Source organism: Budorcas taxicolor, chromosome 16 (genome assembly GCF_023091745.1).
Source record: "Budorcas taxicolor isolate Tak-1 chromosome 16, Takin1.1, whole genome shotgun sequence".
NCBI classification, from domain to species: Eukaryota; Metazoa; Chordata; class Mammalia; order Artiodactyla; family Bovidae; genus Budorcas; species Budorcas taxicolor.
The window spans coordinates 46,373,005-46,392,913 of NC_068925.1; positions in this window are offsets into that span (position 1 = coordinate 46,373,005).

Consider the following 19,909-nt stretch of genomic DNA (forward strand, 5'->3'; position numbering starts at 1 on the left):
GGAGACCCATGAACACATCACCCAACCAAGCAAGAGTTGCCAAACTCCCATGGGCCAAATCTGAGATGCTGTGTGCCTTCATATGGTTTAGCATTTATAAATAGTTAAAAGCAAATCAAAATAAGAATATTATCTCATGACACATAAAATTAGCTGAAACTCAAATTTTGGAGTCTGTAAGTAAGTTTTTTTTTGGAAAACACAAGCCACCCTCAGGTACCCTTTGCATTACAACAACAGAATTGAGTAGTTGTGACAGAGACTGTATGGCTCCCAAAGCCTAGAATATTTAATAACTGACATATAGGGTCAAAGTCAGGATCAGAGCATCCATCCTGTGCTCCTTCCCTCCTCCATCTTCTATCCACCTCCCCACCCCAAACCCAGAAACTTCTCACAGGAATGTTGTCTATCATTTTCCTGCTTTTAAAAAACCCATTTATCATGTAATTATGTACCCCACAATTAGTTTACTTACTTTTGTTTGTTACTGACCTTTATGAAAATGGTATTGTGCTGTACGGAAACTTATTGTGCTTTAATCACTGGAAAGTATATTTATAAGACTCACTCATGTTATTTTGTATAGCTAGAATGCTTTCACTTTGATTGCTGTATAGTCTTGCAAATATACTATTATTTATCAACTCTACTCTGAACTACAGGACATTTGGGTTGTTTCCAGGTTTGTTTTTTTTTTTATAATTATGGAAAATATTGCTGTGAATGTTCTTTTGTGTGTTTCCCAGTGATGAATGTCTCTAGGGAAACTTCCTTATAGTAAGAATTTCTGGATCTTAAGGCATTTGAATGTTCAACTTCATGAGCTAGTACCCATATCAGTAAGGATGTACTAAATTATGCAGAAATAACAAGTGACCCCACCTCCAAAGTCTTAATGGGTCACAACCACACAAAAGAGGTACACTTCCGGCTGTCATGGTATGCCCACTGCAGGCTGGCTGTGATTCTGTCACATGTTATTTCACTCTGGGATTTAGGTATATAAATCCCAGAGCACCTTCTCCTTGGAACATTGACCATCTCATGGCAAAGGAACACAGGTCACTTTGCTCATATTTAGTTGACTAGATTCTAACTTTAAGAAAAAGTCATACAGCCAACTATGGGCGACTATAGGGCAGAAAGTATAATCTTCACACAGGGAGGGGCAGCAAATATTTCTGAGCAGTAAAAAGTCTTCTGCAGGGCTGAACCGCTTTTCCCCGCGGTTGTTCTAATTTGTGCTCCTGTCAGCAGTGGACAAGCACCTCATTATGTTTCATCCTTGCCACCCTCGGGTATTTTCAGAGTCTTAATTTTGCCAACCCAAGGAGTTTAGGATGGCGTCTCACCATGCTCTTATTTTGCATTTCCTTCATTACTAATGGTCTTGTCACATTTTTATACCATTTTTTTTCTTTTTTGAGAAATGCTAGGTCGTGGTTTTTAACCATTTAAAAAAATGTATGTGTTGTTTTATTATTGATTCATAGAATTTCTTTACGTAGTCTTGATAATAATCTTCCATTACTTATATGTGTTATAAATATCTGCTTTATTTACAATTTTTTATCTTTTTGTAGTGTCTCTCTTTGTCTTGACGGTAATATGAGGTGAAGTTCTTAATTTAATATGGTTAAATTTACAACTCTTTTACTATATAGTTAACATTTCTTTGGCGTCCTGGTTAAAAAAATCTTTTGCTCCCCCAATATCCTAAAGATCTTTCCCCACATTTTATTGTAAAAGTTTTAAGTTTTGTTTCTTGTATTTAATTCTAATCTATCAGGAAATTTTTTTGTGTATGCTATGAGTAATGATCCAATTTTGAGTTTTTTATATGGATAACCATTAGTCCCAGTATCATTTAATCAATAGGCCATTTTTTTCCTTATGGATCTGTAGTACACCTCTGTCGTTTCCTAAATTCCCCTCTATCTATGAGTGTTTTCTGGGATCTCTATTCTATTCCATTGGCCAATTTGTCTGTCCTGAGCCAATACACACTGTCTTTGTTACATTAGTTTAATAATAGCTCTTGATACTTGGCAGGACAAGTCTTTGATGTTCTTCAATAAAGTTTCATTAAATTTCTCTATAAATTGTATAGCTTTAGTTAGATTTATCTCTTGATTCATTGTTGTTGCTTTTTAAATGATTTTGTTTGTTATTGGAGTAGAGAGATGTCATTGATTTTCTTATATTAGTTTATAACCAGTCTCCTTCCTAAACTTTCCTATTATTTTTAGGAGTATATATGTGGATTCTTTAAAGTTTTCTATATAGACAATCATGTTGTTTGTGATAATAATAGTTTCTTCCTTTTCTAGTCTTTTATATTTTATTTCATTTGCTTGATGTACTGCTTGGCTTCATGCCAGGACCTCCAGTACAGTGTGATAGTCTTTTTAAAGTCTTATTTATAGAGGATACTTTCAGGGTATTATTATTTTTATTTCTATGGTAAATATACTCGATCAGATTAAGGAAGTTCCCTTCTATTCCTGGTTTGTGAAGAGGGCTAGTTTCCATTTTGTAATCAGGAAAGGGTGTTGAATTACATCAAGTGATTTTTCTGGGGAAAAAAAAAAAAAGCATTGGATTGTAGATAACTCAGCCAATGATTCTGTCATGTTGATTTGGATCTAAACGTCAATCACATTCCAAGAAAACTTCTGCCTGAGAGAAATTTAATGCAGCAACAGGTATAATAATAGGTATTCCTTCTTCCCCCTTAAACTATGCTTTGGTGTATGATGTAAAGGTGGCACTTGTGGTGAAGAATCCACCTGCCAATACAGGAGAAACAAGAGGTGCAGGTTCGGCTCCTGGTTGGGAAGATCCCCTGGAAACGGAAATGGCACCCCACTGCAGTATTCTTGCCTAGAGAATCCCATAGACAAAGGAGCTTGGTGGCCACAGCTCACGGGGTCACAAAGAGTCAGACACAACTGAACCGAGCACACAGCACAGAGTACGTGTTCAGAAAACATTTGTGATTTTAATTTAAGTCAAGGAAGTACCTTCCATTAGCTTTTTCTTTACTATTTTGGTAAGAGTTTGTTGTTTATAGTCAAAGACTACAATGTTTGTGGAGGATTTTTTGAAACTTTCTAGGAAATCTCATCAAACCCATGAAAAAGTAACAATGGGCATGATTAGTCTTCCAGAATGAGAACATTTGAGATTTGATTTGGACACTTTGACTGACTCTGAATGGCTCATAGGCAGTCTCTGGCTGTTAATTTTGGGAACCTGATGAGGATGCTTCAGGCAAGAGTCCTGTTAATCTGGTATTCTGGCAAGAATAAGAGAACAGTCATTTCATTCAATCCTTTGAAAATAAGAGGCAGGGACACCCTGGAAGTCCAGTGGTTAAGTCTCCATGCTTCCACAGCAGGGAACATGGGTTTGATACCTGGTCAGGGAACTAAGATCCCACATGTTGTGCAGTGTGGACAAAAGATATAAATGAACAAAGTGGTATAAAATAAGAGGCAAGGCAAAGCTGAGGGATTTTACCAGTGCTGCTTCAGAACAGAGTTAGGTGTAATTTTTTTCTCTCTCTTCCAAACTACACAGCTAAATTTCAACACGGCTTTTACTCTTCACTTTGGTGCCTTTGTGCTTAATTTTCTGCTGCCCATTATCCATAAACACAAAGGGACTGATCATACCCCACAGGCTTGGGTCACCCAAGATAGCTCATCTGTCCTAGACTGTAAACACAGAAAATTCACAATTTATTCTACTTATCTGACCTAGGCTGTGTTTATTACACAGACTGTACCACACTTTTATCATAGTATATTTTGGCATAAAGTCTAAATGGTATAAATGAAAAACACAGGAACTTGGGGGTATGAGTCATCTTTCCCCCTAAATGACAGTTAACGAAGAATGAAAATCAAGACAGAACTCAGTGATCCCCTTTGGGGATTAATTTAGGAAATCCACCAGTTAAGTTGAATAGAAGTTGCTCTGGTCAAAAGAAATGAACATATTTAGGGATGGACAAATTGGAAACAGTCTTCAAGTGCTTCAAAACAAGCCTTGGTGAATTCTGAAGCAAATTTTGATTTTCTCCTCTGGTGGCAGGTGTCACTCTGATGGAAACTTCTGATATGAGGGGCACTGGCTGGCTCTAATGCGTGTCTCCCTCCTCTGCAGAGCAGAGCTTTCCACTGTGGGTGGGTGTACACTCAGACCACAGAGGGTGTGAGTTATGTGCGGTCTGTGTGTGGTGGGGCCAGCAGCGCAATCATTACCTATGTTTTTTTTAAGGGCTCTATAAAAAGCATAAAATAAAAAAGACTCTATAATAAAACATACACTGATTATTTTCACAGGAAAAAGGAATACTTAAGAAAATTCCTAGTTTAAAAAAGTTCTATACCCCTTGCAATGTCAAATCATAAAGGCTAATAGTGAATTGCTGTGATACACTTTTTTAAATTAAAATTTAAAAAAATTATCTTTAGTCATGGTGAGCAGGGGCTACTCTTCGTTGTGGTACATGGGCTTCTCATTTCAGTGGCTTCTTTCGTTGCAGAGCACAGGCTCCAGGGCACGTGGTCTTCAGTAGTTGCTGCTCACAGGCTCTAGAGCAGGCACGGGGTCAGTAACCGTGGCACATGGGCTTAGTTGCTCTGAGGCACGTGGGATCTTCCTGGACCAGGACTCAAACCTGTGTCCTCTACCTTGGCAGGCAGATTTCTAACCACTGGACCACCAGGGAAGTCCCTGCTGTGCTATTCTTTGTAAACACCAGAAACAGACTTTAGTGCCAAGCTATGTGAAAGATTTTGAGTCTGGGATTTCTTTGGCTCCAACAACTTACTTTTTATTCACATATAAAAATGAATGCTGTTTTTTATATCAATATTGATTCAGATAGCTGTGTTTCAAATTAAGTCACTGAACCTTTCAAACAACATGCCTTTTACAAATTCATGGAAGTGGCTGATTCTGACAAACCCAGGGAAGGGATGACTGTGAAATACAAGGGCCTCTTCATCAGACCTGCATCCTCCAGATGCTCTGATAAGCCCCATGCTAGGACACCAAGACAACAGACCCACCTCCCTCTTGTCAGCTTTGAATCCAGGGGACTGACTAACACAATGTTACCAGGACTTATGACATGCTAGGAGCAGAACGGGAACTAGGAGGCAAGAATGCAGCCTTCCTGGAGCCTCCAGGTGTGTCAACAGATAAGCTGTGTGCTAGGGAGTGCTGGGGTCCAGCCCCGGTGGATCCAGGGTGATTCGAGGGGGAGACGGAGTAGGCGAGGAAAAAAACTTATTTATTAATATAAGATTAGATTAGGAAGAAATAGTATAGTAGGAAAATTAAGTGGAGAAAAGAGGCTGAATAACTTGGTTTACGGGGAAAACCAATAAAATCTCAGGACAAGAGATTCGCACCATCTACGTTAGGCCACCGGCGCCCACTTGAATATCGAAGGGTGCCCCGCCTTAGGCTCCCTTTCGTGTGGGTCTTAGCAGCCAGGGCAAGTAACTAGATGTGGTGAGCCTCCCCACTCCAGATGGGAATTCAGCTGAAAAAGGAGAGAAAAGAACGACATGGGGAAGCCCAGCATCGGTGCAAGACTCCAAAAATCTTATTTTTCAAAATCAGCTTATATACCCCAAGTTGTACATAAAGAAATAATGGAATATGCAGAGTTATGCAGGGGCAGCAGTCCTGACCCTCATTGAGACAAGGCTTTCTTTTTGCATACCGTCCCATATACAAAAGGTCTCAGGTGGTTTACATTATCTTCTGGCCAAGAGGCCTGTTAACATTTTTATGGCTCTCTTCCTGGATAATTGTCTATCAACCAGAAAACTCCTTTTCCCTAGAAGTGTTTTTTCTTTATTCTGCATCACCCTCAAAGTACTAAATAAAGTTACATTCCTGTAGAACAACGGTGCAGTGGGTTATAACAAAGACAGTACTTAACTCAAAGATCTAATGTTGCTAATGCCAGGTCTACTACCTGTTTTTCTATATACCAACTCTATCTAAAAATAAAAGATATGAAAATTTTGCAGCAAGTATTGGCTCAACAAATGAAACCTTCAATCAGTCCTATTCTAATGATTTTGACTCCTCGGAAGCCCCTACATTCCTAGGATGTTTTAAGCTTCCTGTGCCTCCTGCGGCCAGGAGGCCTCAAACAATCACATGCGCAGCTAGCTGTACGAGTCCTGCAGGCAGGCTAGAAAGCCATCAGAGGGGTTTTTGGATTGAAACACTCGTATTATGCCCGGGAGATTTATTATTTAAAAGCTCTAATTTTTTCCAGAAAAAGGTGGTGGGGGGACAGCCCACTGTTACTGACAGAAGAGTAGGTGGAAAGCATAACACAGTAAAGCAGGCAGACTCTGGTCTTGGGCGGGGTGGATGCTCAGGAAATTCCAAGGGGAACCCCTGAAACCTGATCACGTCCTTGCGTTTTGTCAGGCTTCCTTCCACATGACCTTGTCACGGGCCGGATTCCTCATGCTGGCCCCCGGCAAGGGAGCCTGAACGCTTGGTGGGGAAGCATACACATAGTAAGGGTGGAGGAAGGGCTTCCTTGGGGGAGGGTGAGGACAAGTGGGAGGAATAGATGATATCTACTCAGGTTGTGTGTTTTCCAGAAGAAGCAAGGTGCCCAGGCAAACAGGAGGGAGGGTCAGGGTCAGGGGATGGGCTGAGGAGATGAAGGAAGCTGCAGGTTGTTGTCCAGTCACCAAGTCGTGTCAGGCACTTTGCGACCCCACGCCAGGCCTTCCCGTCCCTCACCATCTCCCGGAGTTTGCCCAAGTTCATGTTCATTGAATTAGAGATACAGCTAATCTCCCAACCATCTCATCCTCTGTTGCCCTCTTCTCCTTCTGCCTTCAATCTTTCCAGCATCAGGGTCTTTTCAAATGAGTCGGCTCTTCGTATCAGATAGCCAAAGTATTGGAGCTTCAGCATCAGTCCTTCCAGTGAGTTGCTGCTGCTGCTAAGTCGCTTCAGTCGTGTCTGACTCTGTGTGACCCCATAGACGGCAGCCCACCAGGCTCCCCCGTCCCTGGGATTCTCCAGGCAAGAACACTGGAGTGGGTTACCATTTCCTTCTCCAATGCATGAAAGTGAAAAGTGAAAGGGAAGTCGCTCTGACTCTGAGGGAAGTCTCTCGTGTCTGACTCTTCACGACCCCATGGACTGCAGCCTACCAGGCTCCTCCATCCATGGGATTTTCCAGGCAAGTATTCAGGGTTAATTTCCTTTAGGATTGACTGGTTTGATCCCCTTGCTGTCCAAGGGACTCACAAGAGTCTTCTCCAGCACCACAGTTCAAAAGCATAAATTCTTTCATGCTCTGCGTTCTTTAAAGTCCAACTCTCACATCCATACACGACTGCTGGAAAGACCATAGCCTTGACTATATGGACCTTTGTTGGAAAAGTGATGTCTTTGCTTTTTAATATGCCGTCTAGGTTTGCCATAGCCTTCCTTCCAAGAAGCAATCATCTTCTAATTTCATGGCTTCAATCACTATCTGCAGTGATTTTAGAGCCCAAGAAGAGGAAATCTGTCACTGCTTCCATGTTTTCCCCTTCTATTTGCCATGAAGTGATGGGACCAGATGCCATGATCTTTGTTTTTTAAATATTGAGTTTTAATCCAGCTTTTTTACTCTGCTATTTCACCCTCATCAAGAGTCTCTTTTGTTCCTCTTCACTCTCTGCCATTAGAGTGCTATCATCTGCATATCTGAGATTGTTGATTTCTCCCAGCAATCTTGAATCCAACTTGTAACTCATTCAGACCAGCATTTTGCGTGATGTGCTCTACACATAACTTAAATAAGCAGAGTGACAATAAACAGTCTTATCGTACTCCTTTCTCAATCCTAAACCAGTCAGTTGTTCCATGTCTGGTTCTGTTTCTTCTTGACCCACATACAGGTTTCTCAGGAGACAGGTGAGATGGTCTGGCATTCCCATCTCTTTAAGAGTTTTCCACAGTTTGTTATGATCCACACAGTTAAAGGCTTTAGCGTAGTCAATGAAACAGAAGTAGATGCTATTCTGGAATTCCCTTGCTTTCTCTATGATCCAGCCAACGTTGGCAATTTGATCTCTGATTCCTCTGCTTTTTCTAAACCCACCTTGTACATTTGGAACTTCTCAATTCAAGTACTTCTGAAGTCTAGCTTGAAGGATTTTGAGCATAACCTTACTAGCATGGGAAGTGAGTGCAATTGTCTGGTAGTTTGAATATTCTTTAGTACTGCTCTTCTTGGGAACTGGGATGAAGATTGACCTTTTCCAGGTCTGTGGCCACTGCTGAGTTTTCCAAATTTGTTGACATACTGGGTATAGCACTTTAATAGCATCATCTTTTAGGAATAGCTCAGCTGGAATTCTATCACCTCCACTAGCTTTGTTCATAGTGATGCTTCCTAAGGGCCACCTGACTTCACATTCCAGAATGGCTCTAGGTGAGTGGCCACACTATCGTGGTTATCCAGGTCTTTAAGGTCTTTTTGTACAGTTCTTCTCTGTATTCTTTCCATCTCTTCTTGATCTATTCTACTTCTGTTAGGTCTTTACCATTCTGCTGCAGGTTAGGGAACACATAACTCAGATCTTAGAACCTAAGTTAAGAAGCTCAGATTTTCAACTTTGGACACCGACAAGGGAGCCAGGGAGGGGACCTGATGTGCTTTGCATTTTAGAAAGATCTCCTGGACTACAGTAAGGAAAACGGATTAAAGATATCAGGAACTCTTCCAGGAGGGAGACTCATCTGGCTGGGGGAGGTGGGGAATGAGGCCCTGATTCCTGGCTTGGGCAGTTAGGAGGACAGTGGTACCATCAGCAGAAGCAAGAAACCTGGAGGAGGAAGAAGAGGAGGAAGAGTCAGCCCTGGACCCTTTAGTATACCTCAGTGGAGGGGCCAAAGGATGGGTGGAAGTGGGCGAGGAGATGGAGGACAGGGAAGATGACCTGGCAGAGGCTCAGGGCAGGGTCTCCAGCATCCAGAAGATGATGGCAGACTCAGGGTGACCCAAGGTCACCAAGACGCCATGACAGTTGACAATGAAACATGCGCTGGGTTTAGCCACAAGGTTTTAACCTTAATGAGAGGCTTTCAGGGGACAGCCAGACTATGGGAATCTGGGAATTCATGGTGAGTGACAGCAGGTGAACTCAAACCCGTCAAAAGTTAGTGAAAAAAAGGTGTTGGGGTGAGAACTGGGGAGCCACATGGAGTCGTGGAGTCTTGGGATAAAACAGGGATGCCCAGTTAAATCTGAACTTTAGAGAAGCAATGCATAATTTCTCATTATAATAGGTCCCAGTATCTGGGATATGCTTTTAGCAAAAATTTTCTGTGGTTTATTTGAAATTCAGATTTACCTGGGTGCCTTTTTTTCTGCTTCTTGTTTTGGCCACACTGAGGGCCTTGTGGGATTTTAGTTCCCTCACCAGGGATTGCAAGGAGATCCAACCAGTCCATTCTAAAGGAGATCAGTCCTGGGTGTTCTTTGGAAGGAGTGACGCTAAAGCTGAAACTCCAGTACTGTGGCCACCTCATGCAAAGAGTTGACTCATTGGAAAAGACTCTGATGCTGGGAGGGATTGGGGGCAGGAGGAGAAGGGGACGATAGAGGATAAGATGGCTGGATGGCATCACTGACTCAATGGATGAGTTTGAGTGAACTCCGGGAGCTGGTGATGGACAGGGAGGCCTGGTGTGCTGCAATTCATGGGGTCGCAAAGAGTCGGACACGACTGAGCGACTGAACTGAACTGAGCTGACCAGGGATTGAAAGTGAGACCTTGCAGTGAGAGCTCAGATGGACCACCAGGGAATGCCCATGGGTGTTCTGTATTGTTATTGCTAAATTTGGCAAACCTCATTAAAGTGGAGTATTTGGTTCTCTTTCAGTGGAAGAGATTTGAGCAAGGTGACGTGCAGATGTTAAGGAGAGAGTCTAGAATGGGAATCAGGTGGGAGCACCCTGATGGGTGGACAGGGTGTGGCTGGAGCACAGGTAATGAGGGTGGAGGTATCCAGCGGGGCCAGGCAAATTCAGATGCTGGTAGCTTTCTGGGCTTCATGGAGGGAGAGGGGGTTGCTTGCCACCAGGGTCTCTGGGATCCTCTGCCAGCATTGGGGTGGTGGGGCATGTATGGAAGGCTGGAGGATGGGAGATAAAGAACCCATTTGACTGGAGGCTTGGAGAGCTCATTTCAGGTAACAGCTTCACTGTGCAGGGGCAGCAGTCCAGCTCCACTAGGGCTGAGGTTCCTGTAAAGGCTCAGAAGAGGCAGAGTGGACTTCCTCCCACCCTCACACCCATCCTGCCTGCCACCCCGGGGTTTTCCAGGAGAAACAGAGGTCAGCAGGAGAAGGAAATTGATGTTGGCAAGAGTTGCAAAAAGATTCCAAGTTCCAGTTGTACAAATTAACTATGTACTTACTATTATATAAAGGCCATTCCAATGCATCATTCAGTCTTTCTGAAAATAGGTTACCAGAAACACTCAAACTAGCGGGTGATGTTAGGGCACCAGTAGCAACAGTGTCCTGCAAAACAAGCTCTTCTGGTGCATGGGAATTTTGAGAAGGAAATGAAGGAAGGAAATGGATGTCAGCAAAGGAAAGATGTCAACTGAAAAAGTGCTTCCTTTCTCCCTCCTGACTTTCACCTCCCACCCCACCCCACACCCCAGCTCTATGGGATAAAAGGAACTCAGAATCTTAATACCAGAAAATGGCTTTGACCATGACAGAGACTGGGCTGTATGGGCTGTTGTATAAATTGTAACCTGGAGAGAATTCACTGTCACCAGTCATCCTCACCGCCTAACATCACCTTGTATATGTCTTTCTTTATTGTCTGCCTACCACTGACTCTCTGCTATGATCCTTGGAAAGTGCCTGTGACTGTGGGTTGAATGAATGAGTGAATGAATGGCATCAAGGAGGCATACTAGGAGCCAGCCATTTATCGAATGAGTGGCAAGAAAACATTCCTGCAACATCAAGTCTCTTTACTTATTGTAAGAAATCCTGCCAAAATTCCTACCTTTCACCCAGTGAAGCCAGGTTGGGTGAGCTGCTCACTATGGTTCCTGAGAACTCTAAGATTGGCAGTGGTGTATTTTCTTTGAGCTTTGATCATGAGCTGCTCATACCATCAGGGAGAGGGATTTGCATGACAGCTGTTGTTTAGTTACTAAGTCGTGTCTGACTCTTGGGACCCCATGGTCTCTAGCCTGCCAGGTTCCTTGGTGCATGGGATTTCCCAGGCAAGAATACTGGGGTGGGTTGCCATTTCCTTCTCCAGGGGATCTTCCTGACTCAGGGATTGAAACTGCATCTCCTGCGTTGGCAGGCTGAGCACCATATAGGTGTTCTTTTCCACTTTGGGATAACTGGGGAGAAACTTAAAAGATTTTACCTTCCATTTGAGAGGCATATCATTCCCTTTGCATTCTGACTTTGCTTGTCTTCAGAGGATCTGAGACTTCGATGGGATTTCAGTTTCTGCTCTTGGTGTTGGCAGGATCCTGGGAAATAAACAACTTACCCCAGTGTGGAAGAGACAACTTAACCTGTCAAACACAGAGAGCTGAGATGAGGTGGCATTAGATGAACACAAGCTCACATACTTGTTCTGTCACTAAGTCGTGTCCAACTGTTTGCAACCACGTGGACTACAGCACACCAGGCTTCTCTGTCCTTCACTATCTCCCAGATATTGCTCAAATTCGTGTCCATTGAGTCAGCAATGCTATCTAACCATCTCTATGCCTGCATGCATGAGAAGTCGCTTCAGTCGTGTCTGACTCTTTGTGACTCTATGGACTGTAGCCCACCAGGCTTCTCTGTCCATGAGATTCAAGAATACTAGAGTAGGTTGCCATGCCCTCCTCCAGGGGCTCTTCCCAACCCAGGGATTGAACCTGAGTCTCTATGTCTCCTGTATTGGCAGGCGGGTTCTTTACCCCTACCGTGACTTCGGAAGCCTAACCATCTTTAAGAAATCCCAAATTGTGCTCTTTCAAGAGTTCTTTTCACTATTATTGAAGATATGTATAGCAAACCAGAATCTTTAGTGAACTCTCCCATCTGATACACCTAACAGACATCTGGGTTCAGTTCATGGGCATTGGACTCAGCCAGTTTGAGGTTTGATCCCTGTCACCATCCCTTTTGTCTGAGTCAACATAATCCTCTAATGAGGATAATGGTTTCCTTCTGCCTAAAATGTCATGGGACAGTTGCATAGATGATATAAATATGACATTTAGTGCCATCCCCTTTGCAAATCAAGCACTCAAGGAGCGATCTTACATTCTTCTTAAATAAGCATGAACAGCACATTTAGCTGTGCTCAGTGCAATAGCACTTCTCTTGAGCAATTTAGCATTTCTGATTGCAGTCAATGCTAATAACTCAGTGTAATTATAATCAGACATCCTGCAGTCGCGGTGTTTCCAAATATAGACACTGACTGGTCTGGTCCTAAGAGGTCCCAAGAAATCAATCCTAGCAAAACTGTCTAAAGTGGGGCTGCCTGCTCACCTCCTGTGCAACTTGGCAGTCTGATAACCACTGCTGTTTTCCAATTCTTCCTCTTTCACTGAAACAAATACAGAAGTATTTGCATGCACTTCCCTCTACTGTAAAACATTCCATTTTTAAACTTTACAAGTGAATTCTGAGTATATGTTTGACAGTGAAACAGCATTTCCTTATTTTATTTTATTTTTATTTTTTTGGCTTGTGTGCTGTGTCACTCAGTCGTGTCCGAGACCCCATGGACTGTAGCCCGCCAGGCTTCTCTGTCCATGGGATTCTCCGGACAAGAATACTGGAGTGGGTTGCCGTGCCCTCCTCCAGGAGATCTTCCCAAGCCAGGGGATCTTCGAGCCTGGGCCTCCCACATTGCAGGCAGGTTCTTTACCGTATGAGCCACCAGGGAAGCCCACATGGCTTGTGTAACAAATACATGTTTGTGCTTGAAATTACCCCATGCTCTGCTTATTGCTGTGTTGCAAGAACACTGTTTGAAGAACATGTTTTTAAAACTGGAATTCTTCTTCTGGCATATAGATCTCAAATGTGAAGCATTCCTGAAATAAATTTAAATGTTCATGGAGAATACTATGGAAAAATCATTCTCTATTAGGATTTTTAGGTATCAATGATTAAGTTTAATAATTTTTAATACATAAGTTTTATTTTTTATATTTTTTAAAGTTTTTTTAAATGTGGATCATTTTGAAAGTTTTTATTGAATTTGTTACAATATTGCTTCGGTTTCACGTTTTGGTTTTTTGGCCTCAAGGTAGGGTGAAATCTTAGGTCCCCGACCAGGGATCGAACCTGCAGCTGTTGCATTGAAAGGTGACGTCTTAACCACTGGACCACCAGGGAAGTCCCTGAGATACAAAATTTTAAATGAAGATATAGAATAAGAGTGTTAAAACAATCTCAAATGTAACTGCTTAAGTTGCTACAATAATGAATTAAAAACAAATTTGTTTTCAATAATACATTTTCAATGATATTTTTTAATTAGGCTATTCCACTCAACTATATATACTTATTAATTATTAAATTGAATATTAATACAGCAATGAATTTCTTCTCTCATTCTCATGAATAGTTTTATAGAGCCCTGGAGGTGAAACTGCTAGATGACAGGGCATGTGAATTTAAAATGTTTAAAGGTACCATATAGCACAGGGAACTCTATTCAATACTCTATAATGACCTATATGGGCAAAGAATCTAAAGAAGAGTGGATATATGTTTGTGTATAACCGATTCACTTTGCTGTACACCTGAAACTAATACAACATTGTGAATCAACTATACTCCAATAAAAACAAACAAAAAACATATAAAAGGTATACAAGTGACACATCCTGGTAGAAAAATAAAGTCATATTTTCTGATATGAAAAAAGTGATATTTTAAAATATTGACCTGCAGATTCAGTGATGCTCCATTAAAATTTTTACCATTTTGTGTTCTTCATGAAATTTAACAAACATTTTCTGAAAGGTATTTCAAATACCAAATAACCTGGCTTATCTACATCATTACTTTCAAAGAGTCCATCTTTCATGTGCTATCCAGATTTATTATTATATAAATACAGATTGAGAGGAAGCAGTGAACATTTATTTTCTCTTTCAACACATGTTCCAAATTGATTAAAACAATGAATCAAAATATTTTGCTTTTTAAAATAAAATAAAAACGTTTATAGGTGTTGCAAAATTTTCCTTTAATGGGGGCTGGCAGGAAGAATGATGAAAACGTTCTGGAAATAGTGGCAATAGTTACACAACACTGTGAATGTTCATTTTTCCCTCTAAAGTTTTCTAATGACATGTTTATAAAACAATATTCTATTATTCAATCATTTCTTTTTTTTACTGAAGCACAGTTGACATGTAGTATTGTGTTAGTTTTGGGTGTCCTCCATAATGATCTGACAATTTCACACATTATAAAATGATCAGCACAAAAATTCTAGTAACCATCTCTCCTCTTATAGAGTTATTATGATATTATTGACTGTACTTTTTAAAATTTTTATTTATTTATATACTTATTTTTGCTGTGATGGGTCTTTATTGCTGCGTGGGCATCTCTAGTTGCAGAGCAGGGCTACTAGAGCTTAGGCTCACTAGTCGTGGCACTGGGGCTCAGCTGCTCCACCACATGTGGAATTTTCCTGGACCAGAGATCGAACCCGAGTCTCCTGCATTGGCAGGCAGATTCTTTACCATTGAGACATCAGGGAAGCCTCCATTTCTTATTTTTTATTGAAATATAGTTGACTGCAGTGTTATGTTAGTTTCAGGTGTGTTCTGCAATGATCTGACACCTGCATACATTGTAGAATGTTCAGCACAATAATTCTAATAACCATCTCTCCCATGTAAAGCTATAACAATATTGTTGATCATAGTCTTTAAGCTGTATATATTACATACCTGTTGCTTATTTGTTACATAATTGGAGGTTTGTACCTCTTAATCTTCTTCATCTATTTTGCAACCCCAGCAGTCCCCTCCCTTCTGGCAACCAAATATTTGTTTGCTGTATCTGTATGTTTCCATTTTGCTTTTTAGATTCTAAGTATAAGTGAGATCATATTGTATTTGTCTTTCTCTGTCTGACACATAGCATAATTCTCTCTAGATTCATCCATGTTGCTATAAATGGAGAGATGGTTTCTCTCTCTCTCTTTTTTTTTTTTTTTGCTGAGTAATATTCCATTCCAGTAATATTCCATTGGAATACTCCATTTCATACCCATGTGGCTCAGTGGTGAAGAATCCGCCTGCCAAGCAGGAAATGCGGGTTTGACCCCTGGGTCAGGAAGATCCCCTGGAGAAGGAAATAGCAACCCACTCCAGTATTCTTGTCTGGGGAATTCCTTGCACAGAGGAGCCTGGCGGCTTATAGTCCACGGGGTCACAAACAGTTGGACGTGATTTAGCAACTGAACAACAATATTCCACTGTACGTATGCCACACCTTCATTATCCGTTTATCTATTGATGGATGCTTGGGTTGCTTTTCTATCTTGACAACTGTAAATAATGCTGCAGTGAACATTGGGTGCAGATATCTTTTCAAATTAGCATTTTTGTTTTCTTCAGGTAAATACCAAGAAGTGAAATTGCTGGACCATATGGCAGTTCTATTTTCAATTTCTGGAGGAACCTCTGTGCTCTTTTCCACAGTGGCTGCACCAATTTACATTCCCACCAGCAGTGCACGAGGGTTCCCTCCTCCCCACAGCCTTGCCAGTACTTGGTATTTGTTCTTTTTAATGATGGTCATTCTGGCAGGTGTGCAGTGATACCTTATTGTGGCTTTTACTTGCGTTTCCTGATAATGAGTGATGTTGAACATATTTTCATGTGTCCCCTGGACATCTCTATGTCTTCTTTAGAAAAATATCTATTCAGGCCCTTTGCCTGAATTTTTTGAGTTTTTTTGATGTTGAGTTGAATGAGTTCTTTGTATATTTTGGATATTAACCCCTTTTTGGATATATTGTTTGCAAATTAGTCCTCCCATTCAATAGGCTGCCTTTTCCTTTTGTGGATAGTTTCCTTTCCCACGCAAAAGTTTTTTAGTTTGATGTAGTCTTACTTATTTATATTTGCTCTGTTTCCCTCTGCCTCAGAGATATAACAAAAAATTTTGCTAAGACTGATGTCAGGGAGTGTTCTCCCTATGTTTTCTGCTAGGAGTTGTATGTGTAAGGTATAGTTCAGGCCGAGGCAGAAAGAGGAAAGACGACCTCAACAGAAGTAGGTTACCTTTATTCAGGCAAGGAGGGGTGACAGTCGGCCTAACGACCAGGCTGAGCGCGGAGAGGGATCAGGGAGGCTCCATGTTTATAGGGAGGTTTATGGAAGCAATAAGGGAAACATTAATCAGGTGGGATGTTTGGGTATTCTTTAGTTGAGATGGCATTTGTAGTTGGGCAGGGGGTGATAAGTCTTCTGTGCAGGTGTAGGAGGTGGAAGGTTTCTGGACAGGGGGTGATAAGTCCCAGATAGATGCAACCGGCCTGGAGCATCAGGGTGAGTCCTAAAGTTCTGTTTTGTTTTCTCCGAAGTTAGATGATTCAGGAAGGGCCTTTGAAACTGTTGTTTTCTTTTCTAGGCCCAAAAGACTCCTTCAGTATGGTTTCAGGTTTTACATTTAAGTTTTTAATCCATTTTGAGTTTATTTTTGCATATGACATGAGAAAGTAGTCCAGTTTCATTCTTTTGCATATAAATATCCAGTTTTCCCAAAATCATTTATAAAAGAGTTTGTCTTTTCCCCATTATATATTCTTGCCTCTTTTGTTGCAAATTAATTGCTGACATATGTATGAGTTTATTTCTGGACTCTTTATTCTGTTCCAATGATCTATGTGTCTGTTTTAGTGCCAGTAACATATGGTTTTGATTATATTCACCTTGTAATATAGTTTGAAATCAGGGAGGATGATATTTCCAACTTTTTTCTTCTTTCTCAACATTGCTTTGGCTATTCAAGGTCTTTGCATTTCCATACAAATTTTGGGTTGAATTTATAGATTGCTTTGGGTGGTACAGTCATTTTAACAATATTAATTCTTCCAATCAGTAAGAAAGGTAAAACTTTCCATTTGTTTGTATTGTCTTCAGTTTATTTCATCAGTGTCTGATAATTTTCTGAGTACAAGTCTTTTCAGTTCAGTTCAGTCCCTCAGTCATGTCTGACTTTTTGTGACCTCATGGACTGCAGCACACCAGGCTTCCTTGTCCATCACTGACTCCCGGAGCTTGCTCAAACTCATGTCCATCAAGTCGGTGATTCCATCCAACCATCTCCTCCTCTGTTGTTCTCTTCTCCTCCTGCCCTCAGTCTTTCCCAGCATCAGGGTCTTTTCTAAGGAGTCAGTTTTTTGCATCAGGTGGTCAAAGTATTGGAACTTCAGCTTCATCATCAGTCCTTCCAATGAATATTCAGGACTGATTTCGTTTAGGATTGTCTGGTTTGATTTCTTTGTAGTTCAAGGGACCCTCAAGAGCCTCTCCAATACCACAGTTCAAAAGCATCAATTCTTCGGCACTCAACTTTCTTTACAGTCCAACTCTCACACTGGAAAAACCATAGCTTTGACTAGATGGACATTTGTCAGCAAAGTAATGTCTCTGCTTTTTAATAGGCTGCTAGGTTGCCCATAGCTTTTCTTCCAAGAAGCAAGTCTTTTAATTTCATGGCCACTTTCACCATCAGCAGTGATTTTGGAGCCCAAGAAAATAAAGTCTGTCACTGATTCTGTTGTTTCCCCACCTATTTGGCATGAAGTGTTGGGACCGGATGCCATGATTTTAGTTTTCTGAATGTTGAGTTTCAAGCCAGCTTTTTCACTCTCCTCTTTCACCTTCATCAAGAGGCTCTTTAGTTTTTCTTCACTTTCTACCATAAGGGTGGTGTCATCTGTATATTGAGGTTATTGATATTTCTCCTGGCAATCTTGATTCCAGCTTGTACTTCATCTAGCCTGGCATTTCTCATGAGGTACTCTGCATATAAGTTACATAAGCAGGGTGACAATATTCAGCCTTGATGTACTCCTATCCCAATTTTGAACCAGTACATTTTTCCATGTCCAGTTCTAACAACTCTTTTACTTCCTTGGCTAAATTCATTCCCAGGTATTTTATTCTTTTTGATGCAGTTGTAAATGAGACAGTTTTCTTAATTTCTCTTTCTGTTATTGTTGGTATATAGAAATGCAACATATTTCTGTATATTAATTTGTATTCTGAAACCAGTAAATTTATTTGTTCTAATAGTTTTTGATGCTGTCTTTAGTATTTTCTATCTATAATATCATGTCATCTGCAAACAGTGACAATTATGCTTCTTCCTTTTCAACTTGATTTCTTTCTTTTTCTTGTCTGATTTCTATGGGTTAGACTTCCAATACTTTGTTGCTGTTCTTTTTTATTATTTTATTTATTTTTGGCTGCTCTGGGTCTTCACTGTTTTTTGTGTGGGCTTTCTCTAATTGAGGTGAGCAGGGGCTACTCTTCATTGTGGTGTGCAAGCCTCTCACTGCATTGACTTCTCTTGCTGGTGAGCACGGGCTCTAGGTTTGCAGGCTTAAGTAGTTTGTGGAACACAGGCTCAGTAGTTGTGGCTCATGGGCTTGTTTCCCCGAGGCATGTGGGATCTTCCAGGACCAGAGATCGAAACTGTGTCCTCTGAATTGATAGGTGGATTCTTAACCATTAAGCCAGCAGGGAACCCCAAGACTTCCAATACTTTGTTGAACAAAAATAGCTGGAGTGAGTATCCTTGCTTGTTCCTGATCTCAAAGGAAATGCTTTCAGCTTTTCACATTTGAGTATGATGTTGGCTGTAGGTTTATCATGCATGTGTATGCTTAGTTGCTTTAGTCATGTCCAACTCTTTTTGACCCACTGGACTGTAGCCTGCCAGGCTCCTCTGTCTGTGGGACTTTCCAGGCAAGAATGCTGGAGTGAGTTGCCATGCCCTCCTCCAGGGGATCTTCCCAATCCAGTCATTGAACCCACATCTCCTGCATTGCAGGAGGTTTCTTTAACACTGAGCCACTGGGGAAGCCAGGTTTATCACATATAGCCCTTATTATGTTGAGGTTTTTATCCTCTATATCCACTTGTCAAGAGTGTTTATCATAAATGGATGTTGAATTTTGTCAAAACCTTTTTCTGCCTCTATTGAGATGATCATATGATTTTCATTCTTCAATTTGTTAATGTGATATATCACACTGATTGATTGGCAGATACTGAGTCATTCTTGCATCTCTAGGATAAATCCCATTTGATTGTGGTATATGATCCTTTAAATGTATTGTTGAATTTGGTTTGCTAATATTTTCTTAAGATTTGTGTTATTAAATTTATTGAGAATTGTTTTGTAGCCCAGCATGTAATTTATCCTGAAGAATGTTCCATGTGCACCTGAAAAAAAATGTGTATTCTTTTGCTTTTGGATGGAATGTTCTGTATATTACATCTATTAAGCCTACCTGATCTAATGTGTCATTTAAGGCCACTGTTTCCTTATTGATTTTCTGTCTGGATGATCTGTCTATTGATGCAGGTGGGGTGTTAAAGTCCCTTACTTGTATTGTGTTACTGTCAATATCTCCCTTTATGTCTGTTAATATTTGCTGTATGTATTTAGATGCTTCTTTACTGGGTGCATATACATCTAAAATTGTTACATCTCTTTGTTGGATTGATCCTTTGATCATTATGTAATGTCTTCCTTTGTTTTATGTGTGTTTGAAATTCTGTTTTGTCTGATGTAAGTATTGCTACCCCAGCCTTTTCTTTCC